The sequence below is a fragment of the Panthera onca genome, chromosome D1, assembly GCF_046562875.1.
Source record: "Panthera onca isolate mPanOnc1 chromosome D1, mPanOnc1 haplotype 2, whole genome shotgun sequence".
NCBI lineage: Eukaryota > Metazoa > Chordata > Mammalia > Carnivora > Felidae > Panthera > Panthera onca.
Genome location: NC_138348.1, coordinates 24,847,253 through 24,867,429, shown reverse-complemented (window position 1 = coordinate 24,867,429; position 20,177 = coordinate 24,847,253). Strand labels below are relative to the sequence as shown.

The 20,177-nt window shown below is 40.9% G+C and overlaps 1 pseudogene; it reads right to left on the bottom strand.

Moving 5' to 3' along the window:
* Positions 1–18,879: 18,879 nt before the first annotated feature.
* LOC132662472 (peptidyl-prolyl cis-trans isomerase A pseudogene) lies at positions 18,880–19,357 on the bottom strand (annotated as a pseudogene).
* Between the last annotated feature and the right edge of the window lie 820 nt (positions 19,358–20,177).

The window sequence follows — 20,177 nt, the reverse complement described above, 5'->3', positions numbered from 1 at the left end:
TAGACACCAGCTTTGTCTAGATTTTGGTTTCTATGTGAGAATTGCAAAGTCATTCAGATTTTACCAAACCCAGTTTTCAGTCATTCAGATTACTCAGTGATTCAGAATTATTTAATAATTCAGTAATTCTGCCTCTGGAGGTTTTGATTATTAGGGTTAAGCATTATTAGGGATGACATTTTTAAAAACCACTCCAAGTGCTACGTTTTGTAAAATACTTTGTAGAGTGTAGTCTGATATTATAAGCCCTGATTCTTACTTTCAGCATCTGGGGTCCCAGAGAATCTGCAACTGCAGGACCTTCTGAATTTAGGTGGCTATGTATTTAGGTTTGCTTTGGATAGTCCTGGTGTATATCTGTTTTCCTGGCTCATTATTCACAGTGACACCTTTCACTGTCAGAAATGTCCCAATTTGGGTGATGTATTATATGGTAACTCTATGTGGATGGTATCACACTCAAGAAACTATTATGCACAACTTCTTCATTAGGGATTAAAAAGATAGTCTCATAAGAAAGGAATTAAGTGGGAATCTGCGTCCTGGCTCAGAGCTTCTGCCATGGAAATTTTTGGACTAATCCAAAGTATAATAAAGTCATCCCTCATATTTCAGGAATTTTTGTTTCTTTTTTCTCCTCATTACTAGTCCTCTGACAGACTTAAGTTGGAAATACATTTCTTTGTCTAGATCTGTGCTGTCCCGTACTACAGACAATGAATGCAACATATGACTATTTCAATCTTAATTCACATTAATAAATATCAACTCAAATAAAAAATCCAGTTTTCTTAGTCTCACTAGTCCCATTTCAAGCACTCACTAGCTATAAGTGGCCAGGGGCTGCTATGTTGGGCCATGAATTACAGAACATTCCATTATTGTGAAAAGTTTCTATTAGACTGAGCTGGTCTAGGTTGTATTTCCATAGATTTTGCCCACCTCGATTTGTGTCTAAGACTTTTCCAAGTTATGACTTGAGAAGGGTTAGAAAAGTAAAAATAATGTTGTTGGAAATTGTTTTAGAGATTATCTAACCCAATCTCTTGGTATAATTGATGTGTGAACAGCTTCAGAGAGATTAGGTAGTTGGCCAAGATCACTTGGCTAGATCTTAGACAAAGTTAGCTCGATTGAGTATTCAAACTAGTTATGTGATCTTAACTAATTGCTTAACTAATTGTCCATCTGCAAAATGGGAACAATTACAATAGCCCTTCCTCAGAGTGACAGTGAAGTAGCCTTGTAGCACGTGAAGATGCCAGCTGCCAAATAAGTACCACCTTGTGTCATTAAATCATACACTGGCTTTGCCAGGACCCTATGGATTGTTTAGTGTAATTCACTATGAATGCGATACAGAAATGGAGTAAAAACCAAGCTAAATCAAAATAATCGTCAGTATGATTAGGTCCAAAGATGAATTACACACACAGTCTATTTTGTCATCAAAATAAGTTCTCCTAATGAGATGTGCCCCATTTCACATGGTGTTGTAAAATGGCTACTACTTTGGGGGCTTTGAAGAGCCTTTAAGCGATGCTGTTCATAGTGCTTCATATTTATTTGACATCTTCAAAGGAAATCGTAAACCTGTTCCTGTCTGTCCATTTGGCCTGGTTACTAACACCCTGGCCTTCTTCAAAAGAAAGAGCAGTTCAATACTGCTTCCCTCTTGTGGAACACCCTCTCAGGTGGTGGATTCGCTGCTCTGGGAGAACGCTTTGATACATGTGTGTGGTGCATGAAAGAAGATGCACAGAACCCTTTTGTGTGATCACGGTTTGGACTTTGCTTCTTTTTGGTGGAATGTGTGAAGAAGAGGGCTGGAGAGAAGAGCAATGGATGGGTTCTGGGTATGAATTCAAAGCTCTCTTATTATGTATCAAACAAATAAAAATGGGTATTTTGGGAGACTTGTGAGCCTAGATTTTAAAATCTAAGATGTGGCAGAACTCTCATGGGATTGCCTCCAAGGCATAGGATTTAGAGTCAGAAATCTTTAGTAAGATCTGTTAGTGACAAATGTGTAGTGATGGGCATGTCATTCTTCCTCTCTTAGCCTTAGTCTTTATCAGTGGGGGATATTATTCCCGCTCTTCCTTTTCGTAGGGCTATTGGGAGAATTATGTGAGAAATAGATGTGAAAATACCTGTTGATTGCAATGCCATATGTAGAAACAGGTAGCATTTATTCTTCTTATTACTATTAGTATTATTAGTTGAACATACCTTTATTATTTGCATCTCAAGTGCCTGGAAGCACTCTGGTAACCAAGTTCTTGAGAGTGTGGCATGACCTTTTTGAACTGAGCAAGGAACATGAGTTGTCTTAGCTTGTTGAGAACCTTGATATCTAGAGATACCTCAGTTTTTTGAGAACCTCTTTGTCTTCTCTCTCCTTTTAGTCCTAAATATGGCTTAAGTTTTGTACCTTCACTAGGAAGCAATGAACTCATGCCTCTGAAAAATAAGCCATTACTAATTTTAAGGCACCCAAACAGGATTGGCTAGAGAATCTGGGAACTCTTTAGATCATCAGATGAGGGCTCAAGATTTCTTCAGTGGGAGATGACCAGAGTAAAAGCTCACTTGAAATAAGAGCCCATCTTTCAAAGAAGGCTGTAGACATATGGGCGACTTTTTGGTGAATTAACTAGGCAAACTCAGGGGTCACTCTGTGGGTATAAGAAGGACTTCATTTTTCTAACCGTTTGAAAGTCTCTGCTTGCTCTTGCCCTGAGATTTCAGAGGGTATTACACAATGTTACTGTCTCCAGAATCACTTTGAATTTTTTTTAATGTTTATTTATTTTTGAGACAGAGACAGAGCATGAATGGGGGAGGGGCAGATAGAGAGAGAGACACAGAATCCAGGCTCCAGGCTCTGAGCCATCAGCCCAGAGCCCGACGCGGGGCTTGAACTCACGGACCACGAGATCATGACCTGAGCTGAAGTCGGATGCTTAACTGACTGAGCCACCCAGGCGCCCCTCCAGAATCACTTTGTATGATTGCCCTGCTTGTGTCTTGTGCTGGCTGAGGTGGCCAGGGGGAGCTGAAATCCAGGCTCTTCTCCCATAGCACTATGTTCACCTAGAGGGGGTGGCCTTTTCAGTGTCAGACAAAGGCATTTTATGGCATAGTGGAGCTTATGGGAGGTCATATCCTCAATAAAGGAGGAGACAATATAAATTCATATCTACCATCCAGGAATGGGTAAAACATGAAGGCAGGCTTAGAAAAGAAATGTAGAGGCTCCTGGGTGGCTTAGTGGGTTAAGCATCCAACTTTGGCTCAGGTCATGATCTCGCAGTCTGAGTTCAAGCCTTGCGTCGGGCCCTGTGCCGACAGCTCAGAGCCTGGAGCCTGCTCCAAATTCTGTGTTTTCCTCTGTCCTTCCCCTCCTCCACTCACACTCTGTCTCTCTCTCTCTCAAAAATAAAATAAAAACATAAAAGGATTTTTTTTTTAAAGAGAAGATGTAAAAGAGCTTTGGTTAAAAATGGAGGTCTGAACACATGTGTTTATATCTACTTTCTCTTTAAGCCCCACTTAAAAATAAATATATGTATATTCGTGTATTATGTACCTACTATGCACCAAGTGGCACACTTGCTAACAGGGACAGTGAAAGATAATTATTATTATCCCTTTATGTAGGTGAAGAAACTGAGGCTCAGAGGCATGAAGTAAATAGTCTCTGGTTATGCAGCAGGGAGGCAGGATTCTCACCCAGTTGTTTGGTTCCAGAGCCCCCAGTCCATCTACTGATTATTGTGCTCTCTTTGTGTAGTTCAAGAAATGCATTTGGATCCATTTTCTCATTTGACACTACTCATATCCTGTTAGGTGGACTGGCAGGTATCAGTATCCCTATTGCTTAGACACATCCTCTGAGTGATATGGTGATTTGCCCAAGGTCGACCAGCTTGGGTGAGTGTCTGAGTCTCATGTATACACTTACCCTGCTACTGAAACTGTCAAGACACCAAAATAGATGGGAAATATTGCTGAAAGCTAACAGCACTCTGCCCTTAAAGCATGATTCCGCATGCAGCGGACACTCTTGTCCAGCCAGCACTCCTGCTGTAATGAGACATTTGTCCTGTATGTTTTGATGCAGTCTCAGTAGGTCTCGTATTGCTGTGTCACAGAATGGCATTTCATATGGCTTTCTGGAAAAATAGATGAGTGTTCAAATGGCAAAGGCATCTGATGGGGATAAAGAGACCAGTGATTAAAAACACATGCTGAGGTCCCTGGAAATGCCAGGGTCAGGAATTTCCGGGGTGCAGCGGGAATGTCAGCATCACAGCACGAATCTCTCAGCTGGCCTGCTGAGAAGAAAGTTACTTCTACCCAGCTGTGTAAATGACCATATTGGAAATATCAGAACACATGAAATTCTTTTTTTGGAGGGGGGCTATTTAAAAGACAGTACTAATAGCAGAATTGGAAATGCATTAGCTTTGTTGTACAAGGTCTGTGACAGCGTCTCTCCTTGGCACGAGAGCGGTCCCTAATGCACAGAGCAGGAGAGCAGTTGACAGGTTTATGATCTTCCCCGTAAAACAGTTATTGCCTGTTGATTCCTATACCATATATCACAGAGCTCATAAATTGATCTACAAATCCTATAATATCAAATGTCTGTTCTGATCAGCCCTTCAGTCTTTTTAATATTTATATGATTTCCTTTGACAGAGCTTGGTGCACTTTCTGGGTGTTGGAGCCTAGAGGAAGGATGGGGTGAGGTGGCTCGGAGAAACCTGTGAAGACCGACTGGCAGATTTAGATGCCACCGAGCAAACAGTTGGGTTATACCTGACAGACGTACTGTAACAAAATGTAACGCTGTCACTGTTTTGGTTCTGACAGCTTCCCAGGAGAAGATACTGAGTGCTAGCCACGTGCTATGCCAAAAGCTTTTCCGTGGTGATATGTGGATTGCATGGACCTGTGGACTGTGAACTTGTGTCCATTAAGGGCAAAAAAGAAATTTTTAAAAGCTATTAGCTTGTGTTGACCCACACGTAACCACATTGCCATGTACTTCACATTCTGATGCACAAGATCATGCAAGGCATGTGTCGAAAATTGGGCCAGGGGAAACTCTCAGGGACGTCTGGTGTAAAATCTTTTGAAGCCAGAGATTTGGAATTCTGTTGCAGACGTCAGTTTTCTGCACAGTGCATGTGTTTTATCATTCATTCATTCACTCATTCATCCTTTCATACAAAAAATTTACTGATAAATTTGTAATCAGAGGAAGCATATTTTATTAGTTTGTTAGGACGAATAAATGCCATTTGGCAAAGATACACTAATATGTAATATTCAGTATCCTGTCTGCTCAGAGTAGGAGGTAGAATAGTCTTTTCCTCTGAGAATGTTCTCGTGATGAGTACAAGAAACCTGGGATGCTAAGTGGTTGTAGGTGGTGAGCCTTCGCTCTGTTTTTCTCTTTCAAGGCCTGCTCTTTACTGGTACCTGGTGCTTCATGAAAAGGCTGCCTTCCACATGGTCCAGTCCTTAGGGATTGAGTGGAATACAATTTGTGACATAGTGTAGAAGGAGTTAGGGGGCAAAATGGTCCTGAGTATTGCTTAGTTATAGGGGCCCCATGCCAACATTGACTCAGTAGAATAGCAGTTTCTCTGGCCAGATATTTCAATTAGCTCAACGTGTTGCCTGAGGGTAATGCATAAGTGCATATGTTGCTAGATTACATGGTTTGGGATTAGCCTTTTGGCAAATCCGAGAGCAATGTCATGCCTCACACTTCTGGTGATTTTCATCTCAGGGAGCTCTGTAGAGCTTTCCTGCCAATAGGCCTTGATGATCGGGGATACCCTATAACTTCTCCTAAATATTTTGATGTTTCAATAACTTTGAACCTTGAGGAGGAGTCAAGGTTTTTGTTTTTTGTGTTTTCTGCTCTTATGCAAATTTCACACCCACTCCCCTCCCCCCCCAAGTAAACTTCAAATTTTGCATTTCAGTTTTTATGGCAGAAGGGTAAAAGCTCTATCAATCAACAGAGCTGGATTCTGCTATCAGAATAATGGACAGAGGATAATAAAATAAACCCTGCTTCACTAGGCATCCACCTATGTTTATTATGTATTGGACTTTTTATGAGGGCTCAGGGTTTTAAATTAAATAAAGTTTTATTAGAACAAAGCCAGGCCCATTCATTTACTATTACTTATGGCTGCTTTTGCCCTACAGAGATAGAGTGGAGTCAAAGCCCATATGTTGTGCAAAGCCTAAAATATTTATTATTTGGCCCTTCACAGAAAAAGCTTTTAGATCTCTGAGTAGAGACTGGGCATTCAGAAAGAAAAATGTATTGTTTCCGTTCTCAAGGGGGAAACAAAGTCACAAGAGCTAAAATGGAGCTAAGTACCCTGAGCGCTGGTGGTAGAGAGTGAGAGTATTAGCTCTGCCTGTGGTACCTGGGGAGGGTTCCCCAACTGAGGAGGTCACATTTAACCTGGGTCTTGAACTGAATTGCTTTCAACATGTGGGGAAAAGTGAAGAGGAGGGAGAAAGCATTTCAGGCTGTGGGAATGGCTTCTGCAAAGGCATGAATGTTCATAGTGTTCTGGGGAGACTCAGGGCAACTGGAATGTAGGTGGGAGGCCAGCAAACCTGGGTGCAGGCTGCAGGTTTGTTTTTAGTGCACCTGGTCCAGGACTAGAAGAGAGCCATGTGGCCAGCGTCGGCTCTGGGTGAGTGGAGGAGCGGTGTCAGCGGAGAAGTAACAAGATAGGAAATATCCTTCGGAAAGATTGCAACTGCTACTGCATTGGAAGCGGGCAAGAGCAGAGCCAGGAGGGCATTAAAAGGCTTACTTAAAATGTCTATCTCCTTGGGACCCCTGAGTGGCTCAGTCGGTTAAGTGTCTGACTCTTGATTTTGGCTCAGGTCATGATCTCATGCTTTGTGGGTTTGAGTCCCTCATCAGGCTCTGTGCTGAGAGCATGGAGCCTGCTGCAGATTCTCCGTCTCTTTCTGTCACTTCCCTGCTTGTGCTCTCTCTCTCTCTCAAAAATACGTAAACGTTAAAATTAAAAAAAATTTTTTTATTTGACATTTGTTGATTTTTGAGAGCCAAAGTGAGACAGAGCTTGAGCGGGGGAGAGGGAGAGAGAGAACGAGACACACAATCTGAAGCAGGCTCCAGGCTCTGAGCAAGCGTTCAGCACAGAGCCCAATGCGGGACTCAAACCCATGAACCGTGAGATCGTGACCTGAGCTGAAGTTGAATGGTCAACCGCCTGAGCCACCCAGGCGCCCCTAAAATTTTTTTTCAATTTTAAATGTTTACATCCTGTTTTGAGCAGCTGCAGCCCAGTTTTCTCCTTCAAATAAGTTCTCTGTCTCTATTATACTGATACCCACCCAGTTCTGGTTGTAAAGACTCTCATACCAGGACTGTTCAAAGCCTGAGCTCTCAAGCACTATTTTAATGGGTCTTTCTATTGAAATAAAATCTCAGCAAAAAGATGTCCTCTATGAAACTGTCTTATTTCCCGAGGCATGTTGTATTACTTCCCATTTAAATGTATTTTATTTTGCCTTGACTATGACTGGTTACACCTTTGCCTGCACCGTGCCAGGCACATGGTAGGTGCCCTATTTAGAGTGATGAATGAAGAATGGCAGAGTGCGGCTGAGCATGGAGGACTGGGGAGCCAAAGGGAGTGATGGAAGACTCAGGAGACACTGGCAACTGTGTCCCAAGAGATGGTCGGCCCCCACTGGGGAAGAGTCAAGGGTGTCACGGTCACAAGATGGTCGGCCCCCACTGGGGAAGAGTCAAGGTGTCAAGGTCACACTTTTCTTCGTTCTCTTGCTTGAGTGATCATCTCCTCCAAAACAGGCATTAGGGAAAGTCAGCTTAGCAACATGGGGATAATTAAAAGTCATTTTCAATATGAATGATGGACTTAAATTGGATTCAGTTTCTCTCTCTTTATTGTGGAAAATCTGCACAGTATTTTGTGTGTGTGTGTGTGTGTGTGTGTGTGTGTGTGTGTGATCACTAAATTTCTCGTGTTCATGTGGATGGACATCTGCATGGTAGGTAATTGTGCTAAAGTTGTGGTTGGGTGGATGCAGTTGGAAGGTTGTGCAATATAAGGGTACGGATTGCAAGGAGCAGGTGTAGCTTTGGTTATTACACACTAGCATCCAGTAGGTAGAACACGAAGCATTTTCATATTAGTTGGTAAATAGCTGCTGCTTCTTTCAAGTGTGCCTCCTGCCACATGATTGATCTTTCTGCTCATCCTTGGAATTTCCTGGATATTCCTGCACGCTGTCATCTACAGGGTTAATGCCTGGCACAGAGGACATCCCTGAATTGCTTCGGTGTTCTGTCTGATTGGTTGCTGTCAGAGCCACTCTGCACACCCCTAAAGTTCTGGCTCCAGAGCTCTCCCATAAAAGCCTCCCAGGACCACAGAATTCTATACCTTTTTCACCCACTACACACTCTTTCTTAGGTCCAGCTCTGGGGTAGATACTACTGGGGGCTGCCTTTGTGCCCACCAGTTGGCCTGTCTGGCTCCTGTCTCCTGGTTCCTCTCCTTTGGCTTATATATAATTAAATATATACTATAGTGTGTGTGTGTGTGTGTGTGTGTGTGTGTGTGTGTGTGTGTGTGTATGTATATATATATATGTATTATATAGTATAAATATATATATAGCTTCTTTATATATATATGTGTATATACACACACACACACATATATATGTGTGTATATATATATATATATTTTTTTTTTTTTTTTTTTGAGAGAGAGAGAGAGAGCATGCATGCAAGCATGAGTGAGGGAGGGGCAGAGAGAGAGGTAGAGAATCCCAAGCAGGCTCAGCACTGCCAGTGCAGAACCCCATGTGGGACTCGAACACACGAACCGTGAGATCATGACCTGAGCTGAAACCAAGAGGCAGACGTTTAACCGACTGAGCCACCCAGGTACCCCTCCTATCCCTTGGCTTCTGCTCCTGCATTTCCTTTATGCTAGATCAAGCATGGACCTTAGCAGGGAGATAGAGCCCTTGGCAGGGGTGCTTACGCCTTGGTAAGAAAATTCCACCTATACTGGATTCCAGGTGGTCCACTGCAGCAAAGTGTGCCCTACTCTGGAGGCACCATTGTGTTTCTGCTTGCAGGAACTGCAACATCCATGGGAGTTTGGATCTGAGAGCCTTGAAGAGACAGGAAGAATGGGGGTGAGGAAGGATGAAACAGTGGACATCACAGCAGTGACCAGACACAGTAGGCTTCCTTGCACATTGGGCACTTCTGAGATAAGAGAGAGGCGGGGATGACTGGAGTCAGGAGGGATGAATGGCATTTCCATTTAATGACCTAAATCTTTGAAAATCCATGGAGTACCCACCCATTGTGGGTACCTGTTATACATTCATTTTAATAAATGTGAAAGCTAATGTTCATATTGGGCTTTGCTCCCAGGCATCATGTATGGTAACTAATTTGCGTACTATAATAACGATCATCATCCCCATTTTACAGATGGGAACCTGAAGATATGCGTAACCAATGTGGTACAGTCAGGATTCAAACACACAAGCTGGAAGGCTTAGATTTGATCTAATCAGCTATGACAAGCCACCAAATGACTTCTGTTGTGATTTAGTTTATAGAATCATTGAGTACAGATGATATTTACCATAAGAACTAGCAGAAGATTGGAATATAATTGCTGTAACTTGAGCAGAAGCGGAGAGAGGTTTTGGCTCCATAAATAACACATTGCTATTGGTGAGAGAAGTTCATAATTTAAGACTGCACATGACCTAATGATCAATTTAGAAGAGTTTGCTTATGGGTTTTCTGTCATATTGTGACTCAGGGGCTCAGACTGGTGTCAGCTAGTGACAGTCCCACCCAACAAAGGGCAACACCCATAATTTATAATACTGGGAGAAATTATTAATTAGATAAACAGCATTTGTTACAACTTACATGACATGATAACTGGTTCCATAAGTATATACAGTTTAGTTTTTTAAAATGCTTTATTTATTTTTGAGAGGGAGCTTGAGCAGGGGAGGGGCAGAGAGACAGGGGGACAGAGGATCTGACGTGGACTCCATGCTGACACACGTGAGCCTGATGTAGGGCTAAAACTCATGAGCCATGAGATCGTGACATGAGCTGAAGTCAGATGCTCAGCCAACTGAGCCACCCAGGTACCCCTATAGTTTAGTTTTATTTAGAGACAAAATAGGAACAGAGGTTTTCATTTTTGATTTATATATTTATTTTTCTACACAGGTTGTTAGATACATTAAATGCAACTTGATATTGTAGTTACATAGTGAAATAAATCAAATAGTTAGGGAGACTAATGGATGTGAAAAATGCATCATAAACTGTAACATGCCCATAAATTATAATGGAAAGCATTAATATATTATTTTACACTTGCACATATATTTTTAAAAAGCAAGGCTAAAAGGGGTTTAGAAATATGCTCTTGATTTAGCACTGGGGCTGGGAGTCAATACTTCTCCTTTATAAAATAAATGAATGTATGTGGTAGCTCAATTGTGGGTAGAAATGTGCTTCAATTAAGGCAGTATAACACAGTGATAATAGTGTGCATTTTGAAGTCGAGTCTAATCTATGCAAAACTTGGCAATCTATGTAACCTTTCTGAGCTTGTTTTCATTCTTGTAAAATGTGGATAAAATTTTTACAACCTTAAGAATTAGGAATATAACGCTCCTGTATCAGTGTCCTCAATATATTGATAAATATTATGAATTTATTTCTGACATCTACCATTTCTTCTTTATGATCTCAAGAATTTGGTCTCTGGTTCTCCATTTAACTTGTAATCCTAAATGCAAGGAAGTTCTATTTTAAATTAAAACTCATTTTTTTAATTACAAAAGCAATATGTAGTCATGTAGAAGACTTGAGGAGCACAGAGAAACAAAGAAGAACAAAATTAACACTTATTTCTTTCATCCCTAGAGACAATCATTAATTTTCCCAGTCTGCTTATGCGTAAATATACCTTCTTAAATCGATTCCATATTCTGTTTTTTAACCTGCTCCCCCCCGAATTTATAGTGAACATTTTCCCTGTGTCATTAAATATGATACCACATTTAAATGACTATATATTGTGTGAATATAAAAAGCTGAGGAGTTTTTGATTTGCAAACCAAATCCCCAATTTTTTTTTTGGCTTTGTTTTGTTGTTTTCTGTGTTTTGGTGGGGCTGGGGAGGTGGGAGAAGGTATGAATTGTTTTGAAGGTGTGTTTCTCCTATTTGTTTTCCTTAATCATGGTTCACTAGTTTGAAAGACATGACTCAATCCATACCTTGTGCATGACAATGACAGGATTTAGTAGCATAACCCTCTCAGGGAACTCATTGCTTGCCAAGACCTAGAACTAGAAGATTTACTGATGCTAGAGAATTTGCTATCAACAGGAGTCACGGGAAAGGCATAGAGTTCCTGTCTGACTTTCAGTTATTCTGTGCAGGAGTGCCTGCCTTCCACTCTGCACCAACCACCTCTGGTTGCCTGAAATTTGCAAACCAGCAAGTGACAAATGCTTTTTGGAAAGGTATGATTGCATTCAAATTGAAAATGGAGGAAGTTGATCAAAGGAGAAAGAAAGAAAGGCATTAAAAATTAATCATCCCAGGGCCATAAAGTCAGCTGTAAACCCTTAGCAATAAAAAATTAAATAAAGAAGTTAATGTTTTAAGCAGAGATTTAAATTTTCCAGGGGCGGGGGAAGCTTTATAGCTGCAGCCGATCAGGTAGCCGGCAAGATTTACAGGGGAAGCCCAAGCATCTCGTCCCACCAGAGGCTCCAGAAAGCATAAAACAGCCATCAAATAAAACATCATTTATATTATTTAGTATCATTGTGAAAAACCTTGGCCATAAAAGGAAATGACACTTTTGACCAACTGAGGATATTACTCTATTCAGTACAGATTAAAATGGCAAAAAGTGCAGGAATGCTAAAAAAAACCACATCACTGTGTGAAAAGCCCAGAGGAAATATTACAGAAATATACTATATTAGGGAGTTGTATGACTCCAAGTAATAATATTTATCTATCTGTCTTTCTAATCCAAATATCAAAGCCTAAGCCTATACCTGGAATCACGCATTTATTGGCGGGTTGTCTCTGGGACGGCTTAATGAATGGTCAGGTCCTCAGACTCTAAACAGAAAGTTGAACCAGATTTATTACAGTTTCTGACCAAAATTGGCATGCATTTTAGGGTTTTCCTGACAAACTTAAAAAATTGGGCCTGGAATGATACAGGTATAAAGACATTATAACACAGTGGTTAAGAGAATGGTTTTGGCAGCAAAGAGACCCCTTCTTGAATCTTGGCTGTGCCACTTGCAGTGAAACCTTGGGGAAATCGCTTCTCTTCTTTGAGTCTTAGTTACCCCATCTCTAGAATGGGAATGGAAATAATGGTATTCACAGGGTGCTGGATATGAGAATTAAGTATTAGGTACTAGATATTAAGCATTTAGCATTGGTCTGTGTACTTAGTAAACCTTCAGTAAATGCAGCTTCTTATACTATTTTGTTCTGGTAGATAATCATGTGGAGGTCAGACAGATGTGTGGGAATGATTGGAAGACAGCCTGGAAGGCTTGTCATTCCACAGCCTTGGAACTCTGGGTGAGTGCTGTCTTATGGCCTGTAGGTATTCTGGTTTCTTCCGGTGGATTCCCAAAGGTTTTAGGGGTCTCTTCATGGCATTTTTGGTTCCTTTTTGCCCAGCATACAGGGTCTGTGGGTGTGGGGCGTGATGTTTATTTATGTCTGCCAACTTGTGTCCAGATTTCGGCCAGCTTTAGGTGACAACATATTCACCGGGATAATTCAAGAAGGGCCTTATTCCAGCTCAACTTCCCCGGGTTTACCCACAGAAATATATTATTAATGCTTAGCAACTCTAGGAGAGAATGTTCCAGCTGTTGAGAGGAATTAACACTTATTTAGCTACTTTTTTAAAGCTCATTAAAGTTTATGGTGCTCTTTGTTTATGTACTGATGCTGTTTCTATGCTACACTGTCAGTCTTCACTTACAAGAAGCAGTGGGGAGGTGGAAGGATGTGGACTTCAGATTATTAATATGTCAGATGAGAATAATAAAATAATCTTTTGCAGTTATTATAGTTCTTTTATTCCCGGTGTTCTTTCAAATGAATGAAGTCCACTTGCTTTTCCTATAGGAAGCTGGCACTGTGCACATGCATGAGACTTGCCCTCTGCCTGCATTCTTCCTTCAGTCTTTCTGACTTTCATGTCACTGTCATCCATCCAGTTACCCAATGGACTCCCATTCCATATGTCTCCTGTAAACACGTGGTCAGCAAGTCTTACTACTTCTGGTTCCTGAAATACACCTACCTTCCATTACTGCTACCACTGCCTTAGTTTAGGTTGTTGGCATCTCTTGATGCATTTTAACGGCCTCCATACTGGTCTCTCTGTTCAATCTTGACCCCCTCTAACTAATAATTTCCCAGATATTTACAGTCTTCTTTCTTCTTTTGTAAATGTTTATTTTTGTGAGAGAGAAAGATAGACAGCAAGTGGGGGATGGACAGAGAGAGAGAGAGATAGAGAGAAAGAGAGAGAATTCCAAATAGGCTCCGTGCTGTGAGCACAGAGCCCATTGTGGGGCTCAAACCCATGAACCATGATATCATGACCTGAGCTGAAATCAAGCGTCGGATGCTTAATCGACTGAGCCATCCAGGCGCCCTTTTACAATCTTCTTTCTAAAAGATCAATGTGATTCTGTCATTCTTTGCCTGAAAACCATTCAGTTGAGTCCAATTAGGCACCTATCTCCTTGGCATACTTCCCTCCCCTTCCTTCTTTCTTGTAACTGGCCTGTGCTAGAATTATACAGAATTAGCTGCAGGTTCCAATCGGTCAGGCTTTTTCATGCCTTCATTCACTCTACCTGAAGTTTGCCCCTTCCGGTCCATCGTCTGTTGAAAACTGATGGAGATTGCTCATATGACACCTTTTCTAGCACCCACTCTGTGATTTTATCCTTATTCTTCTACTTTTCCCCTCATCATCACCTGATCATTCTGTGTTTCCAAGACAATGAATACGTTCTGAGATTATAACACTTATGGACTGCACGATGCTGATTATAAACTCATTTATCCCACTGTACTCTGGACTCCTTGAACATAAGAACGGTCTCTCTTTGTGTTTGTTGCTAGGCACTTAGACATTGCATGTAGTAAGTAGATACTAAATGATAATGGTTGAATAATTGGATGTATGGATGGATAAGTGAATGGGTACTTCTGTTAATTTTCTGACTCCCTGCTGCTCTGTGCACTCTGGAATCCTCCACTGCAATTTCAGATCTAGGCCTGTTTTCAAAGGCAGCCCCCTCATTATTCATAACATTTTCCTCCCTTGTTAAAATCCCTTTCTTTCTCTGCACCGATTTTAAGAGAGAAGCATTTGAATGTAAACCATTTTATTCTAAATTGTGAATGACTCACTATCTCCACATTTCTATTTTTTTTATCTAAAAAATTTTTTTTTACATTTATTTATTTTTGAGAAACAGAGTGAGAGAAAGCGTGAGCGGGGGAGGGGCAGAGAGAGAAGGAGACACAGAATCTGAAGCAGGCTCCAGGCTCTGAGCAAGCGGTCAGCACAGAGCCTGATGCGGGGCTCGAACCCATGATATGTGAGATCATGACCTGAGCTGAAGTCGGACGCTCAACCGACTGAGCCACCCAGGCGCCCCCACATTTACTATTTTTAAAATTATTTTTTATGCCTACTTATAGTTTTAAAGACAAGGTATAAATTCCTAGCTACGATTCCAACAAAGATATTAGGCCAAAGGATATAGCTTTGCCCTGTCAAATTACCCTTTTACTTTGAGTCTATAGGCCAACCTGGTTTCACAAAGAAGAGCTTCCCTTTTATAAAATAAACAGATGATATTTATTATAACAATAATAACTACCTTTCCATGAGTGCTTGGCTGTTGATCGTCCACTATTTTAAATCCTTTATATATGTAATCTCATTTAGTCCTTAACAGTAGCCCTGAAAGATCAGCCTCATTTTCCCCATATTGTAGTTGAGGAAACAGAGGTATGGAGAAGCACACGATTTGCCTTAGCTCCCACAATTAGTAAGTAGAAAACTGGGATTTGAACCTGAGCTTTCCTGTGCCACCCAACCTATGCCCACAGTGAGTCCCCATGCCAGGTGAACACAGTGACTTTTCAGAGAAACACATTCAAGCAAACAGATTCAGGAAGAGATGGGGACAATCTATCAATTCTAGATGGAATGGTAAGAACGATGAATAGTGAGGCACTCTTCAAAAAAACTCCTTAAGTAAAACATAAAGAGAAGAAAATTGAACTAAAAAAGTTAAACTCAGAAAGTAACTTGCTCAAGTTGTTCAGTTAATAAATAATAAAAAGGGGATTTAATAAGAGTTCCAAGAATGAATACGCTTATTTTATCAGTTTGATTGAAAAAAAAACCCTGAGGCTCGGTGGAGTGTTCATTTTAATGAGGGCCTTGATATTTTTATATTTTGTGTCTATTATTAGAGCCATCAGATGAAGAAGTCTGCAGTTTCAGGGGTCTTTTTACTTTGGGCCGTGAAGTCTACCTTGCTATTCCCTGGTGTTTGTATTTCAGAATGTGTTTATATTTCTTTTTAGAAGAGAAATTCTAAGTGCTAATTCAATTGATTGCCCATGAGTGAGACACTGGGGCCTGGTGATGTGCATTTGTTCCAGTTCTCGAAACATCCCTTATTGGTCTTGATAGATGGCTCATTCCTCACAGGCTCCATTACTTCTGACTCACCCAAATGCCTTTTCTTGCTTTTCAGGGTTGCAATAGCTTTAAGGAATGAGGTCAATATTTCAAAGGCATAATTAATTTAGTATGCTTCCTCTTTCATTAGGAAGCTCATTTTCTCTTGAGCCTCTCTTTCTCAGCATATTTGCAAAGCCCTCTCATTCTCCCTTAATTCCCTTTGTGAGCAAAAGGAATTCACTTTTCCTTCCTTCCTTCCTTCTCCCTCCCTTCCATCTTTAGCTTTGTATTCTCATTCCTTAACATTATTTAACCTGACAGATGGCATGAATTCTTTCTACAATTTTTATTCTATCTTCAGTGGCAATGTATTTCTTTGCAGGGACCTGTGGGTCAGACTCACTGTGGTTCCAGCTACCTGGCCCAGCGGGAATGTCCACAGGGTGAGCTATAGACCAAGTTACACGTTAGTGGGACAGCAATGCCTGTGATAAGCACAGGAGAAAAGTGACCAGCAAGGTGAATAGCTTAAAATTTTTAATGATGGTAAAATACACATAAGATTTGTCATTTTATCCATTTTTAAGTGTGCAGTTCAGTAGTGTTAAATGTATAAACTATTGTGTAAACACTCTCCAGAATTTTTTTCATCTTGCAAAACTGAAACTCTTTGCCCATTAAATAGCAACCCCCACTTTCCTCTCTCTAGGCCCTGGAAACAACCATTCTACCTACTGTCTGTGAATTTGACGTCTCTAGGTACTTCATGTAAGTAGGATCATACAGTATTTGCCTTTTTGTGGCTGGTTCATTTAACTTATCACAATGTCCTCAAGATTCATGTTTGTTGTAGTATGTATCAGAATTTTCTTCCTCTTTAAGAATGAATAATATTTCGATTGTGTGTGTGTGTGTGTGTGTGTGTCTATACACTCAGAAGTATAATTCTTGGATCATATAGTAATTCTATTTTTAACTTTTTGAAGCATTTTCATGTTGATTTTATAGTGGCCACACCATTTTACATTCCCATAATGCATATGAGTTGTGCACAAGAATTCCAATTTCTCCATAACTTCACCAACACTTGTCATTTTGCTTTGTTTTGGTTTTTATAGTAACCATCCTAGTGGGAGTGAGGTTGCATAGCTTACTTTTAAGGTGTTTGGGAAAAATGGAAGTTTAGTTTGTTATAAGAATTTCTCTCTAAGATGTCAGTCTGCAGGAGGAAAGATAGTACCTAACACCAAGCAGTAGTTCTTGGTATCAGGTGGGAAAAGTGGTCTTAGATCAAAAGATTCTGATATAATATTAAGGAAATGAATTCAGGACTCCATGTTGAAAGAAGGGGCTGAGAGAAACTTGTGAAAAGTTGGCTTTACCCAAACACTATTTAAATTCACGGCTAGATCTCAATGCCCGGACCCAAAAGAACCGTGCAGAAATCTAAGTAGGCAGGTTGGGGCATCAGCAGGGAGGTTGCCACCAGATGGTTCTCACAGACACTGGGGGTTGTGTTCACCTTGAGTTTCAAATTAAGTATTGAAAAACTGAGTTCACTTAAAATAAGCCAGTTTGGTAGGAGCTGAGTTGATTTTCTTGAACTGGGGAGAAGTTTTCCCCTGATGTGGAAAGGAGGGTCATTGCAGTGTTGGTTCCATTTATGAAAGCCAACATCCAGTGCTCCCTGGGTCTCTGGTCCCACTGACCTATGGTTGTGAGGGAAAATTGGAGTCATGGAAATGAAATTTAGTGAGACAAAGCATATCCCAATTAGAAAAGAAAGGTTTAAAGACTGATTGAATGGGTGAAACAAGAAAGATCCCACTGGGTCAAAGTACAATGGATAGCCAGTTCCTTGCTATGTCTTTCTTAAATACATGACTCAAGCTTACGCACAATGTTCTAGCTTGTTAAGGAGGACTTGAGCAGAGTAAATAGAGTGTGATGATATAACTTTTCTGGCGGGAATGATTTGTAGATCTTTGTAGGTCTTTAATTTTCTCCTGTTCGCAAAATTAGCTCCACAGAGGCATAAAGCTAATAAATGCCCATTTTAGGTCAGCTAGTCATTTTCTAGGTAATATACATGTGTTACTGCTCTTAATATGATCCTCAAAACAACTCTATCCGGAGTGTCTTATTAATCCTATTATGTCTATGAAGAATCAGTGGCTCACAAGAGTTTAATAGATTTTTTAAGAATTCAAAGCTAAATGGTGACACTGGGGTTTGATTCAAGGGTTATGTTGATAATCGTCCCTGACAGCAAGCCACTGCTTCTACATTATGCTGATTAGAATATGCACTATACATGCGATGTGGGTCACATATTCTCCTCACCCTGACCTTGACTTCTCCACTGTAACATACCTGGCCATTGCTTCCAACTCCCTTGTCCTTGCTGCAATGCCAGTGTTTTAAGAGAATGAGCTTCACTCATATCATAGGAAAAGCCTCTGAGTTACTGACTCTTGTGTTGATAATTAAACCCTCTTCCCCCAAATCCTTGGAGAAATAGCCTCACTAAAACCAATCTGAGGGGGTACCTGGGTGGTTCAGTTGGTTGAGCATCCAACTTCGGCTCAGGTCATGATCTCACAGTTCATGAGTTCGAGTCCTGCATTGGGCTTGATGCTGTCAGCATGGAGCCCACTTCTGATCCTCTGTTCCCCTCTCTCCCTACCCCTCTGCTGCTGGTGCTCACTCTCATTTTCGCAAATAAACATTAAAAAAAAACCAATCTGAGGACTATAACTTATTACTCTTACCATATAGTTACCCATTTTATTTATTTATTTTGTTGTTGTTTAGTTTTTATTTCATAATCATAAACTTGACTCTGCAATTCAGCTAGACTTGGAGAAGAGTAAAGAAAATAATCTTTTTTTTTTTTTTTTGAGAGCACAAAGATTATAGGATATTTTGAGCAGGTAGGGGTAAAAGGTTGCTCTCCTAAGCTACAGAAGGAATGGTCTGGTAGTTAAGATAAAACACAAGTGAAATTTATTAGATTTGTCCACAGTCAGCAGTGGTGCTTTTCTTCCTGGTTTTGCCATTCCTGGACCCAGAGCGTTCCATGGCTTCCACGGTATTCCTGCCCTCTTTCACCTTGCCAAAGACCACATGCTTGCCATCCAAGCAACCACTGTGTTGACAGTGCAGATGAAAAAGTGGGAACCATTTGTGTTGGGTTTAGCATGTGCCATGGATGAGAGGCCAGGACCCGTGTACTTCCAGATGAAATTCTCATCATCAGATTTCTCCCCATGTTTGGGCTTGCTGTCAGTGCCATTATGGCATGTGAAGTCACCACTCTGGTGCGTAAATCCCAGAAAAATCCTGTGAAAGCAGGCAACTTTATAACCAAATCCTTTCTCTCTGGTGTTCAGAGCACGAAAGTGTTCTGCTGTCTTTGGAACTTTGTCTACAAACAGAAGGAGAGCCAGCCCAAGGTCTTGCCATCTATAGTGATGTCAAAGAACATGGTGGGGTTGACCGTGGCTGGGTGGTGTGGGTGGCTCTGGGGTGGCAACAACTGTAAGGCCTATAGTTATCTATTTTAATCCTCATAAAAACCTATAGGACCAGGCCCTAATATCCCCATTCTGTAGATGATGCTGTAGAGATGCAGAGGTTAAGAATTTGCCCAAGGTCACTTCACTAGGTGGTATATACAGGAACTGTATGGCATAAATGCCACTCGGTGCCAACTGTTTTGAGCCTCAAGTTTTTATTTTTGCACCATAAAGAGCTTCGTTACATTTTTAAATTAAGGGACCCGTTGAGTGGATTTTTATTCAGTAACCCCTTTACTTGATCCCCAGTTTGTAGATTAAAGCAATTGAAGATGAGAGCAGCCACGTGGAAGTAGAGAGGTAGAGTTGGGATTTGCATCTAGGTTTGATTGTCTGCACAACCCTTCATGGTGCACCCAGGCAGGGAATCTTGGGTATGAATTATATCTATTCAAGGGCTTTTAAAGATACATTAATTACTGAATTCTCCCATTTTGCATGGGAAACCTCTGGGACAGTCTAAATGCTGGTCTTTGGTCCAGACATTCTCCCTCCTCCCCTCCAGGGTAACTCTTGGCTCTAGAGTACAAGATGAGACTGGTGATAAGAAGGTGTATAGATTTCACATATTGTAACCCACGGCAGTATCTACTAGATATGATTAGGCTTTTGAGTCCCATCTGGGTTTGAATCCAACTTTCTTTTTCAACCTCATCTGTTAAGTGTCTGTCTCATAGTAGCGCTGGGAAGATCATATAAAGTAATGTGTGTAAAGTGCTTAGCATGATC